The sequence below is a fragment of the Dendroctonus ponderosae genome, unplaced genomic scaffold (assembly GCF_020466585.1).
Source record: "Dendroctonus ponderosae isolate FM_Combo_2020 unplaced genomic scaffold, Dpon_F_20191213v2 Dpon_F_20191213_5, whole genome shotgun sequence".
In the NCBI taxonomy this organism is placed as follows: domain Eukaryota; kingdom Metazoa; phylum Arthropoda; class Insecta; order Coleoptera; family Curculionidae; genus Dendroctonus; species Dendroctonus ponderosae.
Genome location: NW_026018715.1, coordinates 6,683,762 through 6,702,494, shown reverse-complemented (window position 1 = coordinate 6,702,494; position 18,733 = coordinate 6,683,762). Strand labels below are relative to the sequence as shown.

Here is an 18,733-nt window from a genome sequence, read left to right as displayed (position 1 = left end):
AACAACCCAAATTCCACAAGCTCTTGCTGAATGATGCTTTTCCGTTACATCCATTCACACTTTGGCATTATTCCTGGAATAATCTTGTTAAAAGTGGAAACCGCTTATTAATGGCTGGAAACTTAAATTGCAATTTGATCGAGTCGCTCGTATTTCCAGACGCTCCTCCTTCAGGGCCTTCGCGTAAAAATAGCAACAGAAGAGCTGAAGGAGTTACGGTTACTCGGTTACTACTTGCTCTTAAACAAAGCTTAGGAGGCGCTTTACAGACAGTCTACCAGTGTGAAAAATGGTTATAAATATCGAGGCACAAAAGAAGGAATAAAATTCGTATAAATAGATTTAAGCAGTCGTAAGTATGGTTTATTGGACACTTTCGTTAAGGGGCGTTTGTGGTGGGACGTGACAACGACATATGGCCGAAGAAGTCGTTTTCGGTATGTAGTGGCCATATGGCATCAACTTAGCTCTTGATTCGAACATGCATGGGGTTAGAGAATTTTGGCAAAGAACCTTCATGGGTACTCGCCATGACAATATATATTGGTTGGTTATAAACCGTAAAACCTGCGGTTCAATAAACCCCGTTTAGTCACCGTTCGCTGTAAATAATCCACAGGTGGTGGACTGTCGCAAAGAATTCCTCCGGCATGAGATTATTGTCTGATCTTCGACTGAATTGACCCGGTTTTGCACTTGAAAGTAGCGATTTTAGTCATTGTTCATTTATTTTACGATGTAAATGTTGTTGTTTTGAAAGTGAAAAACACTTGCCGGGAAAATATTCCAAAGAGGCGACAATGTTGACGAGTTGCCAAGCAGACTGAAAGTTGTTCAATTCATCGGCCAAAACCTGGCAATTATTCAATTGTATTATTTATTTATATGTTTGTTTACGAATTTCCTAGCACTGGGCCAAATACAAGTTTGCACTCGGGGAAATTCGTGCGATTGCCAAATATTTCTCAAATCGTTTTCATCTAAAAATTGAAATTTGGAGAAAGCTTTAAAGGAGGAAACTTCCATGTTGTTCAGCGGCTAATTCTTTTTTGGGGTCTTAAACCATTGAGGCTGCGCCAATAATTATGGTCAGAGTGCTCTCAACTGTTGCAACTAATGAAGATGTCAAAATTAATGTACTTTTCTCTGTTCAAGACAATCCTCATTTCTCCACTAGGCCAGGAAATCTAGGAAACTTAGCGTCTTTAAAACCCCAAAATTGTATCCCTCTCAAACAAATATCTGCCCGGATCTGAAAATAGTACGCATAAAAGACTCCAGTTTGGTGTACTCAACTCTTGCTAACCAATGTTGCTGGCAAAATGAATGTAGGTACTTGCTATTTAGGAAACTTAACGTCATTAAAACCCAAACCTATCTCGTCCTAAAATAACAATTCTCCAGGACCTTACCGGAAATGATCCGGATAAGACTCCAGGTATGCGAACAAATGATGAATCTACCTGACAGAAATGTCTGTTTTCTGACGAATCAACGAATTATGTTAAATGGTGAACTAAATTTTGAAAAATCGTCCCTATTGTGCAGACAAAAACTCGCACTGGATAAGGGAAGGATACAGTCAACATCCGGAAGCCAATGTTTGGACAGGAAGTGTAAGCAGGAAAACGGAATGGAACTGAATATTTTGATCCGAATGAAGCCGATGTCCCGAAAGGAAAGATTTGGATTCAACAAAACCCTCCTTATTATGCAAGTCATGCCATTGAGTGTCTGGATGGTAAATTTTCAGGCAAATTAATTGGTAGGAAGGAAAACCCACTGAATGACCTCCCAGGTCTTCAGATTTAACACCAATGGACTATTTCTTATGAGGGTACTTGAAACGCAAAATTTTTAGGACACACACCGGAAAATGTTGAGAAGTTACCAAGAACCAGTGACTAATCAAAAATGTTTAAAACCAGTTGAGGAAACATTTGGTACTGAGTTACGTTAGATTCATTTTACTGAAAACATTCCCAGTTAGAGACTTACACTGGTTATGAACGAAATATGCAGATTATTTTATTTCCTGCATAACAAAGAATAAGAATGTGGTCAAAGTTGCACAAATTTCACAAACCGTAACTGATTGAATTAGTGCAGTTGCAGAAAAAATTATAATACATGACCAGCAAAAAACCATATCAAAAAATAAATAAATGAATAATATGGCATTTTACTTTTACGCCTTAAAGAACAGAGAAGATAAAACGATTGCAAATTACATTTAACTGTATACAGTGATTTATTATTAATGGGAGTTCAAAAAGCTGATAAAAAATGTACTTTGCCATCATTCTGAAAAGTTCTTGAGCCGAGATCAAACTATTAAACAATTCGTATTCTGTATGTCGGACCTAATTTGGTTCAAAACATGCAATTTCAATTATTTTTTCAAAAACAATAATTGCCAAATTATTGCATAGCAGCAATATGCTTTTCCAATAAAAATTGCTTTAAGACTTTGATTATTAATTAAAATAGACCACAAACAAGTAATTGTTCGACGTGCCCCCCAGGTTTTGACTTTTCTCAGCTTCCCTTCTAATTTTAACCAATCTATAATCTGAGAACTTTTGGATAAAGCTTCTTAGGCTTAGGCTTTAGCTTTGGTGGAAATTGTTATTAAATAGTTTAAATTGACTAGAAACAAAATCAACAATTGGCTAAATACAGGACTAAAATGATGTCAATGTGTTTATACCTGATAAATGTATACATATATAAAAAATACAGAATACGTATATATAAATAAAATAAGAACAACAGATAAAATAAATACATAACTATAACACGAGAAATTGTACAGATTTTATTTAGCTGCGTGGCTATGTGTGGAAATGTGAAACTGTGTCTTATATGTATAAGGGTTTAGCGAGTTCAAACGCCTTTTAAAACAGTTCATTTTCATTTATCATTCATTTTATCTAAATGAATGACTTTATATTGTTTGTTCTGTTTTGCTTCATCTTGTGATTTTGATTTTTCATTAATTTAGTTTATGAAGCGCGGATGCTAGTAAATACTTTCAATATTACATTTGCTTCATCTCAATTTAGTAACTTTCAGCTGCATTAGAAAAAAAATTATGAAAACATAAGTTCAGCAGACAAGGTCAAAGAAGGCAGCAGAAATAAAGGCAGATATAAAATCATACAAATAAGACAGTTTTTGCTATTCCAACTTTGTGAAAACAAGCCTACAAATAGTCTAGCAATTAATAGTCCACTTATAAAAATATGTGAAATCTTGCTTCTGTGCAGCATAAAGATTAACTGTAGAATAAAATAAAATAAAGACTCCAAAGTTTTCTCGAATAAATGCCAGAAAATTAAGACGTTTTTGAAATTTTGACGGATATTTTTCATAAATTGCAGGGTGATTGCACTATAAAGAGTATGTATTTGTAGAGGTTTTATAACTTTATTATTTGGATTATTAACATGAGTAAATATTGATAATAGTAAATATTCCGTAAGATACAATTTTTCGTTGTGACTTCAAGTACCCAATTTTTGATAACCAGATGTTGAAAATTTTGCTAAAGCAACTAAGAGTGTTTAGAAATTAAACAGTGCAAACCTTCTGTGAGCTAAAATGGCAAGAAAAACGTGCAAACACAATTTTCGTGGCGAAGCAACAGTTCAATGTTTAGTCTTCAATTAAATTACTTAAAATAAAGAAAAGCTTCGCTATTCGAACTTTGAATGTAAACGTTTTAAAAATACAACCAAACACACAGACAGGGTGAATGCAGCGTAAGAAGTACAAAGCTTTCTCTACTAAATTCTGAATTTGATTACCTAATTTATAAAAGAGAGGAGAAACTAAGAGACTAAAACAACAGTACAAAGCTTGTCAGCGAAAATTTTATAAAAATATAAATTTATTGGCATTTGGCAACTATTGGAGAATTGGAGTAAATTTGACTTTCAAATAAAATAAAAACTCGCATTAGACATGGTAACTCAGAGAAACAGTTGAATATGTATTACTACGCAATAAAAAAAATAAAAATCAAAAAGTGAGAAGAGTGCAAAATTTCGAAAATATGATATTTAACCTAAAGATTCATTGAAGATCTTTTTGGAATTTTTTTTTTGTATAAAATGGCTCAAAAACGGCAAGTAGCTGGCATAAATCTCAGTTCCCTTCAATATTCGAATATCCAGGTTTTAAGTTTTCCATATATGCTGGATGCCTGGTTAAAAATAAAATTCTGGCTTCAAAATTCGCTGAAATAAACAAATTGCGGGAAGTTGCCTAAAAAACTTAAATTCAAACATTTCGCTCAAAAGTTCCACAATATAAGAGCCTGCGCCGATTAAGACAAATTACCACTAATTCGGAAAGTTAAAAATAGCCACATTGAACCAAAACAATTCGCCGGTTAAAACCAACTAAAATAAACTGTGGAGTCTGTGTTTACCAGGACCGTTGAAGCTCTTTAACCTTTGATTAACATATTTTGATTAAATTTGCCATTCACCATACCCGTATTTAAAATAGAATGTTGTAAATGTGCGTTTTTTGCTTCCTGGAGCTGCATACAACAACAGAAACAACAGGAAGGCCCTACTTTCGTGTGTATGTTTTCCATTTGAATGGGCCATTTTTAATTCCTATTCATATTATGCTTAATGGATAAGTCATTTCCCCTCATTACTCGCTCGATAATTGAAGAGCTTTTTAACGCAAAGACGAAGTAACGGTTCAGCTGAAGACATCAAAAATTGAAATGCATACCTGCACGTACTGCAATAGAGGCCCATGATGGATGACATGCATATTGAGCAGAAAAATGCATCATGAACGACGTGCATTTCTGCTTATAGATAGTTTATTGTTAACGTTGATGGATCGTGTCATTGTTGAAACTTTCGATGCACTTTTTGCCGTTATAATCGATCTTGGACTTTCACAATAATTTTTGATCGAAAGAGCCTAATCCGGTTATAATATTCTATGCCATTCTATTTAATGTGGACAGTTTCGAAAAACTATGCCAAATTGGGAAGAAAATGAACAGTTATTTCGGAACAAAAGCGGACTTGTTTTGTTTCAAACCTCAGGTTCAGCCAACCTGTAAAAGAATCGGCTGCATTAAGCAGTGACCTCATGGGAAGTTGGGAATACGTGCGTTTCTTATTAAGGTTCGTATGAGTAATGGCACAACACAAATGAATTACGAATGGAAAAGTTGAGTTTATTTTTGCAATTGTTAGAGAGCTACTAACTGCGTTACTTACAAACAGTAACATGTTTATCTTGAGTTTATTATCGGCGGCGATTTGAATTCAACCGTTTGTAACCGTTAAAGAATTGAAGAAAAAACAAAGTCATTCTCATTATCACTTTCTCGCCTTTGCCACCAGATTGTTCAAGTAGTTTTTGCGATATACTGAGGTTATCGTGCATATGATATCCCTATCAAATCCGTATATTTAAATGTATGCAGCGTTAAAATGCCACAGTTTACAACTCTTAAAAATAAACCGACATAAAATAAAACGTAATGAATCACGATGAAAGGCGAATGATGTCGCGCCTGAAGCATTTCTCGTACACTTACGAACGGACAAGACATGAAAAATGCTGTCAGAGGTTTAAAAATACTCGAAAATGTATGCTCGATGCTGGTAAAAATCGGAAAAAGCAACCAAAAATTCAACGAGAGGATAGATAGACTTTTCTTATGATATACACGCTTAAGAAAATGGAGTTCTGTTATGTAGAACTGTGGGCGAATATGCTGGCTTCCACTGAAAATTTAGCACTCACAAGGAGCTTTTAATTAATGTAATTCAAATTGGGTTTTTAGAGATGTTTACATCTTTGCTTGGTCTTTTAAAATTGTTTGTTATATTGAAACATTATTTTTTTAAATCGCTTTTCAGAATTTCAGACTTCGAAAGTAAAACTAAGGATGTTTAGTTGACTAGTTAGTCCGTAAAAAAGTAGTATTCCAATTAAGGACAGAGAGAAATGTTCGGTACCTTGTAGCAATTTTCCAGTCAACATGTTCGAGCGAGGGTAAGAAAAGCTGAAAATTGCAATTTTTTCTTTTGTTGTTGCTTTATTTAAGCTAAAACCTCATTAAGTGGTGAAGCCTAGAAAAGAATCGCAAAAGCCCCTTTGAAATCAAAATGTGACCATAAAGTCTCCTAAAGAAACACATGTGTGTAGGTGCAGAAAACAATCACGAAAGTCACCTTTATGCTAATAAAGAAGTAAATGTTTCTTAATATAAAAAATTAAACTTACATTCGCGTAGAGAAAAGACTTTTTGATTAGAAAAACAAGAGCAGGACAAACTGAAAATCGCAATTTTGCTTTGCCTGGCCAAACTTTCGAGAAACTGATCAAAACCCAGTAAAATGAAAATAACAAGACTAGAAAGAAAATGAGTCGATTTAAAGTAGTAGTAAAATCTTTATTAAGCAGTGCGTCATTAAGCAGTGAACCTTAAAAAAAAACTAAAAGCCGGACTAAACTTAATGTGTCAAAGTGATAAAAAAATTAGTAAAATAAGTGAAAAAAATGAAAACAATATATGTAGCTGCAGAAAACAATAACGACAGTAACCTTGTGTAACTAAAGGAGCAAATGTTTCAAGGTTCAATTTACATTCGCTTAGAAAAAACCCTTTTTGAATAGATAAACGAGCATGGAAAATTGAAAATTGCAATTTTTTTCCCGAACAATCTTACCAGAAATTGAAGAAAACACCTAGTAAAATGAAAATGGCAAAGACAACACAGAAAAGGGGTTTCTTTAAAGCCCTATTAATAAAGTTTCAACCACATTGAGCAGTGAATCTTTCAAAAGGAAACTAAAAGCCGGAATGAAGTGTGACAATAAAAAGAAAAAAGTATTTTTTTTTTAAATGAAGACATTGTTTGTAGGTGCAGAAAATAATCAGAAAAGTCACCGATACATCACCAAACGAGCAAATATTTCCTAATATTAAAGGTTCGACTACACCCTTTTTTGAACACAAAAAGTATTTTGTGTCACGTTTGCGTTTATTTTTATTTACATTAACAATTTATAATTTATTCTTATTAATCAGATTTATTAATTTATAGCCGATATAAGTGAGAATTAATAATGTAATTTATTCATCTAATATAGATATAAATCACATTAATAAGCTCTAAACCATTTTATTGAGGGGACGTTGCGCGTGTTTAATTTCATATGGGTAAGGCGGGATGGGATGATTGCGCGTGATTCCTTTATTTTTTCTAAATGACTTTACATTAACAAACACTCTTAATGTGAAATAGTTTTCAAAAATCACCTTTAGAGGAAACCAGATTGTTTGAAAATATACTCCAAGTCCACTGGAATGTTACGAGGCTCTTATGATCCCAAAATCAAGTTTTGACTCTTCTAAATTTAGGTGACGACAAAATAATGTAAAAGTTTATGAATAATATTCGGATTTAACAATAATAATAAAATTTATCCAAAAAAAGAAAGAATACTGAGAAATCGCATGAAAGAAGTACGTTTTGCTTTTAATGCAAATAATGGGACAAAAACGCTCAATTTCTACTGATTTTTAAGAACATTATTCTCGACTTCACGGGAAATAACAATTAATTTGAACTCAATTCAGGATGCTAATTAGACAAAAAAATCTCAATCAAAATCTTTTAACGCTCATTTTACTTCAACATTTAACTACTTCTCGCAGCTTCAAGAGCGTGGCTCTTCACGTTAATTGCAGTCCATCTGATTTTTGCACAGGTTGCACAGAACAAAAGCGGTGTTTTCACAACAAACATAAGAAACTCATGCTGGCTTTCTGCTTGACAACCCTAATGCAAATTTAATGGCAGCAAATTGTGTCGTTTTCACGTTAGTCTCACATTCATCGGGTGCAGCGGTGTGTTGAAAACGGAAAACGTTGTAAAATGCACCGGGGTTTTTTATTGTTTCAGCTCCTAACCGCATCGTTGCATTTTCAAAATCTTGAATTGATTGAAAACGCTTAGAAAAATTCCCCTTACTGGCTACAGACGCGAAAAATCGACAACAAACATTCACACTTAAGCATGATTATGGGTTGGGGCTTTTCACAGCTATTTTTAGCAGGAAAATTATTAATTTATTATGTTATTAGCAACGCACGGTTCGTATCTGGCAAATTAATATTGGCGGTTTGTTTTGAGGTTTGCTATCAGAATTAATGGGAATCTGATAAAATGCCTCCAACATGACTTTCGTTGACTTTGTTCACGCCTACATGCAATAAAGCAGATAACACATAGTGCGAGATCGATTTTTTCTATTAAAAGAGCGTTGTGGAGCGGCTTTCCATATCCGATCTCTGCAGAAATTCGGGAATGGATTGATAAGGGATCATGGTATTTTCCATACACAGGGTGTTTAATAATACCAAAATGTCAGGGATGAGCGAAGGAAATCTTTTCGCTGACGATTTTTCAATCAAAGCAAGCAAACATGATCCAAAGGTTTGTTGCCTCAAAATGGCACACACTTTTCGTCCCCAATTTATATTTATATGTGTGTAATGTATTCTTCGTCTTCATTGTATTATCGAAAGCTTTCTAGTGAATAAAAATATATTTAAAACCAGCAGTTTATTCAGCGTTGTATTTGCATACAAACTGACAAAACAATAATTTAAAAAAACGAAATAAAAAGCATGCCACAACATATGGGTGCCAGCGTATTCTTCGCATAATTGCAGTCTTTTGATAAAATTAAAATGTATGCGATGTAAACCATAAACCGAGGCCTTGATTTCGAAAGAAATGGAAGATTCTTCCTTGCCGTTTTTTTATGGTGGAAACTTCCGGCGAAGAAATCGTGTTTTGCATATATGCAACACCAAAGTAAGAAAACCAACTAAAACTCACATAAAAATTCGTTTGTCAGTAAAATAAACAGGGTGTTTTTTGATAAGAAAAACTATTTCTTGGTACTGCTTTGAGAAAAAACATTTTATATCAATACATGCACAAAGTTAAATAAGTACATTGCTTTTACAGGTGGCCAAACAAATAAAGCAACAGAAACCACATTTGCTTGCAAATGAATTCCAAAGTGAATGAGTTCCAAAGAAAATTTCGGTTGATTCCGTACAAATCCTGCATGAGAACCACTGGCAAGAATAAAAAATGCGTTTTAATTTATACAAAATGAGTGCGGCATTTCACAAAAAGATGATGTCACACGAAAGTTGAAAATTTATGACCCTTTTACAGTATTTTAAAAGTATTTTTACAGTACAATGACGTGGCCAATTTTTCTAGAATTATGGATGAGATAGAATCGAATACTGTTTTTATTGCCTCAAAATCAGTATTCAAGTAATTCTTAATTCAGGAATAATTTGAGTCAGAAATGTGTAATTATAAACAAGTAAGTAGGTAGGTGGTCCTTCGAGCCGGATATTTTACTATTGTACAAGTTATATTTGCATACTTCGCTGACTCAAAACCCTCAGTATTCAAGCTATTTTTAATCCTAGAATTCAGTACTTTTGAGTCAGCGACATATGCAGTTAAAGTAATAAACAGCCTTTCAAACCGATTTTACAAGTTCCAGCTTCAGTCATTGACTCAAAACAAAGTCTTCAAACAAGTGTAAATCCTAGAAATATCTTCTTTGAGCCGTTGAGGTACACAGATCTTATTATAAACAATAGTTGGTACTTCGAGCCCGATATTCTACAAGCTATTTCTGTATACGTTGCTGACTCAAAACCAAGTATTCAAGCTATTTTAAATCCAGAATTATCTACTTTGAATCAGCGACAGACTCTCAACAATACACACCAACATTAGTCGTTTTTATGACTAATATAAAGGCCTCAATCACAATTGTACAAAAACTGCCAATATGCATAAAAAACACCCTTCAGGATATACGTTCATATGAACTTTTCTTTTTAAAGTGGGTCGAAGAATAATGTCTCTGAATAATGGCTTGTTGTTAAGAAACACCCTGTATAGTGTGAAATATTCAAAATTTGACACTAGCAAACGAAACTGTAACTGAAAAGTAGCTTTAAACTTTCCCCTTGTTGGGAGAAATGGACGACGATAAAAGTAATTCAATTAATTGCAAAGTTTACTATAAACCGGCCTTTAAAATACCCGCTTTGAAAATAACTTCGTAGCACGACCAAAAATTTAAAAATTAATTGAAAACACTATCCTTAAATATTTGCTCATCCAAATGAACACTCTGTATTTGTGCATATAACGGCAGGCCAGTGCCTTGGAACAGGGTCATTCATATTCTGAGAAGCTTTCTTTACTTATCAAACGCAATCCTGGATTTCATATGAATGTATCGATTTGTTTTCATTCAGATTAGTAAATCGATGTTTAACATTTCGGTGAACAACAGCTTGTTTATAATTTTTATAGCATAATTGCGTTGCCATATAACAAGAAATAGCCTCAATAATAAATATTGTCACGCTTATTAAAGCTGCCTTACCTTGATACACTTTAAAGGTGAATTATTTTTGAATTACTGCAAAAACACTTTGTACTTGTATTTGCCAGAAATAAACATGCACACATACGATAACACTTTTATTGCCGGTTAATTTTCCCGGAAAATCGCCTAAGTATTGATTTAAAACCATCCAGGAATTACAGGATTATCCTCTAATTTCAGCTAATTCTAGATAAAGCCAAATATGTGTCGAACCTATGTTTATTATTATTATAGATTTTCATTAGAACGTTCCATACAAAGTGAGACGATTTGAAAAATGCAGAAGCTTAAAAGCTCCATACAACTTCCAAAGCTCTGAAATTCGACTTAAATATGGAACGAACTTGACGGCAAACCGCTACTGTTTGAAACAACTTAAATTCGTTGTTTCAAACTGCGTTTTGGTATTTTTATTACATAAAGTGAATTGTGATGCATCGAAAGCTGGAAAACTTATTCTGTGCAAGAAACAGTTCGAACAACAGAATAGAACCAAAACATTTACACAAAAAGACGGCGATTTTTCAGAATATCCGTAAATCGACATCAAAATGTTGTATTTTGGTGTGAATGTCGAACCGAACAACTTTTGAGTTTATTTTCAAAAATCCAATCAACAAGAGGCTGAAGAGTTCAAAGTTGTTAGTTTTCTAATATCATATCTGTATACCCAGTAATATCATAATATTTTTCACTCAAATAGTTTTGTCTAAGAGAAATTTAAGAAAATTATGCCATTTCAAGAAAAATAAAGCTTTCAAAAATGTATCTACAAAAATACACTGATTTTGAAAACATGTTGCCAGAATCCTTCTAAAAAGGCACTAAGTTGAAAAATTAAAAAAGCCATTAATTAGAGTAGCCAAGTTAAAAAATATTTTAGAAAGATGTATTTGAATTTTTCGTTTTCGATTACTTGGGCATAGTAACTGCATAGTAACAATAACTCTGTTGAACAAAAACTTGAAGGATCGGCGTCGAAAACTATTTCTCAACAAAGAATGGTTTAATATTTGAGCCGTTATCTCCAAGCATGTATTATAAAATTCAATCATTAGCCACTTTATGGCATGCTAAATGGCACTTGTAAAAGATACACGAAAAAATGTGAGTGCTGGTAACTAAATAACCGAAACACTTGTAGACTATAGCGGCCTGCTCTTCATTAAAAACACCAAGACTAATTACACGTAGCTGTTAAAGTAATAATTAGGAATAAATCGTCGATGAACGACTTGAACACAATTTCCAAGATCGGTCATTAGAGACTCAATAGCAAATGCTGTTATTAAATAAATTAAGTTGGAAACTTTGACGAAAAATCGTTTAATGCGTTCAATCAATTAATCATTAAGGACTAAGATCAAAAGCAAAATATTAAAGTTGTAAAATCAAAGTACTACATTAATTAACAAAAAGCTTAAACCGCACTAAATTTACTGTTGCAACTGAAAAAGCTCTTGAGCCTTTGGAGCACGATTATTTTTTACAAGCACCAAAAAAGTAATTAATTCGCCGCGATAAGAAAAAATCCCCGACTTTTTTGCACCAACAAACCTCCTTCACTGTGAAAGTTTGCCAGGCAATTACAAAAAAAAACCTTGCTTGAAAAAGTTTATAAGATCAGAGGCCGCAATCAGGGCACAGAACACAATCACAGTGGACCTACCTGGGGGGCCGAAAAATATCCTGCAGTTGATTCAAGTAGATGAAAAAACAACCCCGAAAGTATCGCGATATTCACGTGATCGTATCGAGAAAGCTCCGCAAGCTTGCCGAGAAGTTCGACTAACTCGTAACAGGAAACTTGGCTGAATTCGCCGGTCGCCAGATGAGTCACGGCAGCGCAACCAAATGAAAGCTTGAATACTACGGGGGCTTCGTCTAGAACTGCGCGTTTTCTACAGTTACAGGGTGGACATTTAGTCGAACAAAGCACATTATTTCGGGACCCCTCGATATGCCTCATTTATCCGCGGAAGGCAAAACCGAACGGTAATAACTCAATAAACCCCACTAACTAACATTAGCAAACTAGGAAAGTCAATGTCGGAAAAACGGCTAGTTTTTTCTGCTTAAAAAGCGCGAAACTTTTCAAACGTCATCAACTATTTACTTAAAGGGCAAGTTTGAATCTATTCAAGCCATCCAGGTGCTTGCAGAATTAATTGTTAAGTATTTGAAGTAAATTCCTTTTTTGTCTTCCCTTCAACTCGTGCACATCACATCAATCAACACACATTCTCAACATAACTCCCCACAAACTTGAACATGTTTTAACTGAACATTGTATTAATAGCTGCCACATTAAATCTGCATTTTCCTCTCTAAAATTGGTATTATTCATGAGGTGCTAATGAGTCGAGAAATAAGAAGGATGAGGATCCTCAAGAATGCATAATAAAGCTGCAGCTGCAACTTAAAGTAAATGTGCAAAGCAAACAGAAATCGGCAAGTGAGACGGAAATATAAATATTATCTTTGTGTAAATTTTTGCATCAGCAACAACTTAAGAGGCAAATTCAAGTTCTTTGACCAACAGGCCAGTACGAAAGCAACTTTGACGATTTAAATATCCTGTACATAATGGAAACTTTACTTCCTCTACTACACAATATTCAACACTTTTGTTCAATGTTAATTAGTAATACAACTAAAAAAGATCATACTACTAACAGAGTAATAGCAAAATAAACTGTTGAACAAAATAAACATTACACGGACAAATTTAAAGTAATTTTGATGAATTGACCATTATTTTTTATTAGTGACTTTGTGCAATAAATTACTACTTCAGATGAAGTTTCTACAGGGTGCTCTGTTTGGGGAAATAAACCTCATATTTCAAAAGATGTTATTGATTTTTCCGACCATCTTGTTTAATTACAGAGTGGTCTTAGAAAAATCAACTTTTTGGTCTTGCAGTGAAAAATGTTTTTCTCTGGAACCGATTTTCATAATGTAGGGATCAATTTGAAATTAAAACTTAACAGTCGAGTTTAAAAAAATCAATATACCGGGTGGCATGAATGAACCAAATATTTGAAAGTAAACTTGAGTTCGGTTGAAAATCTACTAGAATTACAGGTTTCATAGACAATTTTTTATGCAGCCACATATATTGAATTTTGAAGTTTTAGCTTCAATGTGAGCCTGAGATAATGAAAATTGGACCAAGAGCAGAAAAGCTATCGCTGCAAAACCAAAAAGTTTATTTCTTGAGACCACCCTGCCAACAAAAGTTATGGCCGAATAATTCGAAAACCGTTTCGATCTATTTGGTTTATCTTTAAACATTTGGTGCTGAAATCCATGAAATATTTATTTGTCCAAGTCGGAAAGGCTACTCCTTTCCGAAATTTTGCATTTTATCATTGGCCACCATGTAGAAAATTTATCTAAGGTGCCTAATTTTTACCAAAAAGTTGACCAACAAAAAACAAATGGAGCTCAATAAGGCTTCCAACAGAAAGCAAATCGCTGTAAGCAATCAGAGTTTATCCAGTTCCAAAGTTAGGACAAATTTGGCCGCGTTACTTGCATTTTGTTAAGCAGTTTAGTGCCTATTCTAGATTTCATACCGTACTTAAAATGAAGAGTATGTGCTAGATAATGTATAAAAAACTACTACCGCTACTATTATCATTATTTTTACTCAACGCGTTTTCGTTTGATTCAATAATAAGGAAAAATCGGTAGGCAAAAAACTGAGCAAATGGCAAAAGACAAAAACTTTTTAGAACAGAGAATACAACCCCAAGAAACAGAAAAAGGAAACACCAGTGTCATTTTAAACAAATCCCAGTGTTAAAACAGAAGTTAACACATTTGAATTTAATAAAGACTCAACAATCACAATAAGAATAAACACACAGAAAGAATAAAAAGTGTAATCAATTAAATACTCGATAAGAAAAAATGCAGTTCCTTCCTGTAGGAAGTAAAAAATCTACATAGTACACAAATACACAAAGCAAATTAATTGGACAATCGATTTTTCTACAGCGTGATTCAAAATTGGTGTCATTCCTCCCCGAAAATCGTTTACTGAGTTTACTTGGAGAGTACGAAAAAAACCGTTTTTAAGAAAGTTGAGTTGAATTCTTGGAGATATTAGCTGCTGAAGTTTTAGAAGAAGATTTTTGGTTTATAAATTTTGATTTTAAAATGTATAAGGCATAACGCATGTCGAATAAGCACAATATGTATTTGTTGTTTGTGCATTTAAATTAAACAAACTGCTTATAAAATATTGATTTAACTTGAACCTATATTGTATTACGCTTCTACCCAAACGATCTTGTAAACAACGAAAACTGATGCAGTAAAGTGCGGTTATAAGGTGAAATTGACCATTTGTGTAATAACTTGTGCAACTTTGTGGGAAAACTCAAGTAAGTATTTACACCATGCTTTCGGAACTCGAATGAAAACCTACAATCTTATCAATCTTCATATCTTATTACAGTTTTATTATATTCTATAAATAAAAAAAAATGTATGTTATATGATCACATACTAAATGCTTATGTCGAAAATGGTTGGTTGTGGGAAAAAGTTGAAATGAACCAAAAATTATACATATCTTGTAATTTAATACACAAAATTCCATAACATTATCTCAACACCAAGGTTCCATCATTAAAATACACTGAAAAATGTTAAATATTAAACCATTATCACCTAATTAAGCAACTTCTAATGAATAAAGGCAACAAAACGGAACAACAGCGAAAAAAATGGATGTCGGCAAAAAAGTGCCAAACCATTAAAATAATTATATTTAAGACGATTTCTGACAATAAAATGTAAACATTTCGTTTAAAAGAAGAGAAATATCCTGCTGCACTTATTAGCCTCGTTTTCTCCTTTTTAAACCTTCTTCAGATCGTTCTTATCAAAAAGTTAAAAAAAAATGGTCGTATCAATGAAACGACCGAAAAATAATGAAAATACCCTAAAAATTAATGTAATAAACTGGATATAAAACATATACATATAATAATTTATAACTGTAACAAACTTTAAGGACACGCAAAATGACTCAATAAAAATCATCTAGAGAACAAGACAGAAGATGGATGAATGACAAAAAACACTTTTTTGCGAAGTAGTATCCCTGAGAAACACTTATTTCTGGATTAATCGAAATAGGAAAACAAGAAAAAATAAGAAATCAAAAGATAAGAGACTAAAAGAGGGTAAACAAGGTGGCCTATTTCGTACTTAGATGGAATTCTCAATAATAAACAATCCCGCTTGAAATTGTTGCAATAATTAAGAATACAAAAATATGTTGTTGCGGTAAATGATCAAAAACATCAGCTATAAGTATCGTGCAAGTAACGAATAGAACAACGATAATAATCCAATAATTGCAGTGGTAGACAGTCACATGGTTCAGGGCCCCACTTTATTTCCTATTTCATGGTCGAAATACTTGCTCAGACAATAAATCGTTTCTTGATCTTTAGTGGGCTTTCAGATTGCTGGAAATATAAAATCGTACCATGAGCCTCCATTAATAATGTTTTGACTCGCAAGAAGATTTTACAAGTCCTGTTAGAATTTACTAGCATACTTTCAGTTGCTATTATGCTCGAAGATTGCAGCTCAGTCATGTGAAAACGACTTAGTAACTTGGTAAGAAAGATACATAATTATTAGCGCATTGGTACTCCGAAAGCTCATTCATCAACGTAACTGAAGAACGGCCTTTGCGAGGGCTTGAATAGCAACTAGCAACAATGTCTGGATGGTTTAGTGATTGATGAATCTTAATTAAAGGCCATTTTTTGAATGTTTATCTGACCAAATTGGCAGAAGGAAGCAAAATTTTCCGAACCATCTCGTATTGACAACAACAGTGAGCCAATTCACTTGAGTCATATTTAATAACGAGGAAAACAGTCATGAACTTCAAACATAATTGATTATCGATTAAATTGGTTATCTGTCTTCTAATTGAAGTTAATTAGGCAAGGAAATTGCAACTTTTTCCGCTAACAGCAAGTCCAATATTAACTTACAATTAAGCCACGATATAGACCATATATTAATGAAAGTCAAATGGCGATCTAGAAATATTGGATGGAATTGAAACAAATTATTAATGGTTAATTAATTACTCTGCTTAATTCTTTCAATGTTGCACCCTGTAATTCAGTTTAGCAGAATACATTTCAGACAAGATATTCGGGTCTTTGACCAATATTTGCTGTAATCTAAGACTTTTTTCTAATTTTTCTACTGAAAAAAACGCTTTATTTTGCTACCACTTTTGAATTAGTCTTAAGGTAATTCAAATGAATTATATTTTACGTAATTTAAATCAAATTAAACAAACTCATTTTCAAGCAATTGAAAGCAAGCATAGTACAAGATTAAATGGGAAATTGYTTTAAATACTGTTGAAAAGTTCTAATCTTAATAAATTCATCATTGAGCCAGCCATTTCTCAGCTTAGAAATCATCACACGAAAGCTTGTAGCTTCKTGGACGGCWTTTTCCAGYACACTCAGACCTTGATTTAGTGCCACGTTCTAAAGGCCAAACGAAACCCTGACTCAATATGAATCGAAGAGTTAAGAAMATTTTTTCCACARCAGTYGAAATACTWATTCAAAAAAACGCATTCCAAAGCCCCAGAAGTTGACAAAATCGAAAATTGAAAGTRATTTTCGCATTTTACAGCGAGAGACAACCAAATAAAGTTCCGCAGCTTTTCCAGAAAACTTATTGACAAACGATTTCCCCCTACCACCATTCATCRTTATTTGTATTTACCCAGCAAACATAAAAGCTTTTAACCGATTTAAGCTTATTTAAGCCCACTTCTGATAAGCCTTAACCCAGCTTTTGGGCATTAAAAGCTCTTTCAAAGTTCACAACGTATCTTTAGAATCAATGTCAACAAATGCATTTAAAAGGGCATTTAAATACAAAATTTAAGCGATTTACATCACGTGAAGCAATGAAGTATTTTCCTGTATAGAAATCATTGTGTGWAAAAACCTTTTTAAAAAACCTTAGGGCATCGTTATTTCACAATTTTTGCTCTATTGTGGACTCAACTTAAATATGTAATGAATTAAGCAACTTTTCCTGTGAAAATCCTAATTTAGAACCTTACCTMAAAACTCTAACAAACTCCAAAGTTACTTGCAATTAATATTTTCCGACTAAAATAAWTTTTTTCAAACAAACTTTTCAAACACAACAAACGAACAAACTTTTCCGAACTGATTTTTCACTCCCTCTAACAGAGTAAGCAAAGTTTCGCARCTTCCCAAGAAGCCTAGCACTCTAAATTTGTCTATACCCCACTAATCAAGTAAGCAAAATGCTTAATAATTTCAGTTTCATTTAAAAGAATCAAGAAGAAGGATCATCAAAGAAAGAATTRAAAAGAAGACGAATTTATTTAAAAGCTATCCGCAACAACAGCTGTTTTAAAGTACTGTAAGAGTCAATTTCAAGAAAGTCACTTTAGAAAGTAACACAACTGCAACTAGCAACATCTCTATGAAAACTTCCGGCCAAGAGTGAACTAAGAAGACTGTTAAAAAGTCTTAGAAAAAACGTCTTACACGTTAAGATGCGTAGAGTCTAAAGAAACAGGTACAATTTAAATATGAATTTTAATTKAGAGCTGCATCTAGGTTCAGATAATGGCCAGAGAGTCAATTTTAATTTCAATAAATAAAAAAAATAAAAATCATGTTGAAGATTTTTTTAACAGAATAAGATTTTTAGTTATTGTCTACACGGAYATCTTCAAAGAAGGTCGATGGTACCGCATTATTCCAAGTTCTTCAGCATGCCAAAACAGATCTGGCAAGAGGCGAAAAGGCTTTAGAAACTGATCAAAAAGGTAAATTAAATAAATTGAAATTCGGACAAAAATTATAAGTGATAGGAGTTAACTTTTATGTCTGCACTTTGATGCACATTTAAGCTTTTCAGAAGTCTGAGAAGATTGAAGAAAAATTACATTTGGTCTGTTATGGCTTTAGAAAATTGTCGAAATATTTAAACGAGGTCAACTTTGCAAATTTGAGTCCAAGTGAGGCATGAGATGATTTTTTGGGGATACCAGTCATAATTTGGAGACTTTAGTCTTGATGCAAAAAAGAGTAATAAAGGTGACTTATTGAAAGTTGTAGGAGCAGATTTATGGGAGAAGAAGAGATGATTACGACGATCGCCGTTCATCGCTATAAATATTTAATATTTGTATATA

General features: G+C 33.3%; 1 protein-coding gene and 1 long non-coding RNA gene across 3 annotated transcripts in view; one reads left to right on the top strand and one right to left on the bottom strand.

The window, feature by feature from the left end:
* The window catches only part of LOC109539536 (microtubule-associated protein futsch), a 90,647-nt gene that overhangs the window by 45,246 nt on the left and 26,668 nt on the right, over window positions 1-18,733 (bottom strand). The gene's annotated exons all lie outside the window — the stretch shown is intronic.
* On the top strand, window positions 1,325-2,175 carry LOC125504505. The gene is made up of 2 exons (XR_007281533.1): window positions 1,325-1,765; window positions 1,862-2,175. It is a non-coding gene; the product is annotated as an uncharacterized LOC125504505 (long non-coding RNA).